Source organism: Propithecus coquereli, unplaced genomic scaffold, assembly GCF_000956105.1.
Source record: "Propithecus coquereli isolate 6110/MARCELLA unplaced genomic scaffold, Pcoq_1.0 Scaffold3, whole genome shotgun sequence".
Taxonomy (NCBI): Eukaryota; Metazoa; Chordata; class Mammalia; order Primates; family Indriidae; genus Propithecus; species Propithecus coquereli.
In genome coordinates, this window is record NW_012148618.1 from 12,693,902 (window position 1) to 12,696,684 (window position 2,783).

Genomic DNA, 2,783 nt, shown 5'->3' on the forward strand with positions numbered 1-2,783 from the left:
GCGCCCGGTCCACAAAAAAAAATTTTTAAAAATTAGCCAGGAGTGGTGGCATGCACCGGTAGTCCTACCTACTTGGGAGGCTGAGACAGAAGGATCACCTAAGCCTAGGAGTTTGAGGGAGGTTAGTGAACTATAATTGCACAACTGCACCCCAGCCTGGGCAACAAAAAGACTCTGCCTCAAAAAATAATAATAAATAAATAAATAAATAGCAGTATATACCAGTGAGCAAATTAATCACATAAAAAACTAGTCTCACAGGATTTCAGAGGTGGAAAAAATTTCTAAAGGTTAAAAATAGGGCTAAATATTGAAGGAGAAAACTTAGATAAGCAGAGAACAGAAGGAAGTGGATGAAGTGAGCAAAAGACCTGTCCTCAATGTTTAGGCTTAAATTTGACACAGATCTTGTAATAAGTAGATACGTTTGCAGAGTGACAACAGCAAAGTACATAGGTGTGCCTCTTCCTGGATGGGCGGTAAACAGTATGGAGACGGACTGCCTATGCTCAAATCCAGGCTCTACCATTTACTAACTGTAAGCTTAAGCAAGGTACTCTACTCAAATTACTGTGCCTGTTTCCTTATCTATAACATAAAGATAATTGTACCTACCTCATGAATGAATTAAACATATGTAATGTGATTAGAATAAAAGTCTTATACATGGTAAGTACACAAATACCAGTTATGATTCTCATTATTTACACAAAGAGCAATTAACCATAACCAATTGTTGGGCAGTCTTGCCAACAAACAAGAAAAAAAAATCTCCTACCCCAGTGTCCACCCTGGCCCAAAGGAAGGCTAAACTAGATGAAGGGAGAATCCAAAGTATGTTAATGATTCACTTCTGTAAGATTCTACAAAAGCAGGGACAATTTCCCCTATTTATCAATGGATTCATGTGACCAAAAGCAAAGTCCAGCCCACTTCTCAGGGTGGGCCATAATCCATTTTGCAGAGAGCTGGGGTGGTTATGGACACCAACTTTGGAATCAGAAGGCCAGAAGTCAAATACTAGCTCCAGCTACTTACGAAAACGGGAAATTATCTAGGCTATCCTGAGTCCAGTTTCCATAACCATAAAATGTGGATAATAACAGGTCCTATATAATAGGACTTCTTGTGAGGATTTAAATGACTGCACGCAAAGCGCCTACTCCAGTACTTGTTACTTAAATAAGCCTCAGTAACTGACAGCAATTATTTTAGTCCTATGTAAAGCCACCAATGTATTTCCTCACTAACTCCAGGGCAGATTTGTCCAGAACCAATCCGTGCTAGAAATGATAACATCTTTAACTATTAACAAAATAAGGATGAATCCTCAGCCTAGAGAGTAACCCGTAAGCAAAGTAGCGCTAAAAATGGACCTCTGGGTTTTCTTGGATTGCCTCTGAGGAGTCTTTGGGGCTATTACATCGCAGCCTGTCCTCCAGCGCCACGATCCAAATCTGAGTCAGGTCACGCAACTGCCCCTAGAGCTCTGTGGTCGGGAGTTCTAGGCATATCTCCTGAACCACCGGAGTCAGTAACGAGAAATCACCGAGTCTCAGCCTTTGCTGCCGGGGGATGAAAAGCCGTACCCGAGATCTATGCACTGGAAGGCCGCAGCCGCTCCCGTGCAGACCAAAGACACGCGAGCATGTTCCAACAAAGGAACTGGACACCCTGCCCCTAGGTTTTCTGCCAGGTCACCTAAAGTCCATCCCTCCAACCGCGCCACCTACTTGCTACAGGTATCCCTGGGCGCCGCCATCTTACTTCTCAGGGTTCGCGTTTCCGCCGCCGCCAAACTTCAGCTTCCGCCCGGCAGCGCGGCCCCGCCTCCTCGGCTTGACTCCGAACATTGTGGGGCTGTCAGCTCAGCGTTGCGGGCAGGTGAGCGCGAAGTTGCTGGCGGTGTCCTACCCTGCATAAACTCTATACCAACACTCAGCACACACATCCTTCTGATGTACAGCAGGCACAGGCCCTTCTACACATACGACACCCGTGACAGGGACAAAGGGTTCCTCAGACGTCCCTCTGCACTCACCAGCCTGCATAACCACATTCTACACCCCAGCGCTCACGCCCATGAGCAGCACACAGAAACGTGCACACACACCCCAATGTGACCTCCCCGGTGTGTTTATGGACAAGCAAGAAGGTAACTATGGAAAAGGCCCAAGGAAAGGAACACTGCCAGAGTGCCTTGCGGAAATCGTGGCGGTGAGAAGAGAGAAGAAAATAGCCTTATTGCCAGCAAGGTTGTCCCCTTCCAGAGCATCTTGCCTTTTGTTCATGCCAGTCTCCCTTCTTGGAAATCCTCCCTCTTTTCATGCCACCCCCACCCCCAAAGTCTTTCCCTTCCTTTAAGCCCTAGCAGAATTCAACTCTAAAACCTCTGCCAACCAGGCCTACTCACTGAACTTTCCTTGGAATCACCTGGAATCTTAACACCTGCACCACTTATGTGGCATGCTGGGAATGTACTGCCAACTACCAACTGTCACTGGTTACCTTTTCGCAAACATATGTCCTGTTCCCTTGAACAGACTGTGAGTTCATTGCCAGCACCAGACCTTGTTCTTTGGGTACATAATGCTCAGTACCCAACATATTGCCATGCCCATAGTAGGACTTTAAGTTAAATCATTGCTTGATTGAAGGACATCTTAGGGCAGCCAATGTTAATCCAATAATTCTCAAACTTTAGCAGGCATCAGAATCAACTGGAAGTCTTGTTAAAATGGACTGCTGGGCCTCACCCTCAGAATTTATGATTCAGTAGGTCT

The 2,783-nt window shown here is 45.8% G+C and overlaps 1 protein-coding gene across 2 annotated transcripts in view; it reads right to left on the reverse strand.

Moving 5' to 3' along the window:
• The window catches only part of RPAP1 (RNA polymerase II associated protein 1), a 23,251-nt gene extending 21,392 nt beyond the window's left edge, over positions 1-1,859 (reverse strand). The window contains exon 1 of one of the 2 annotated variants that reach the window (XM_012649380.1): positions 1,734-1,859. The gene's annotated coding sequence lies outside the window, so the exon portion shown is untranslated. The remainder of the gene's footprint in view (positions 1-1,733) is intronic. The other variant, XM_012649381.1, reaches the window with a different exon arrangement.
• Positions 1,860-2,783: the final 924 nt, after the last annotated feature.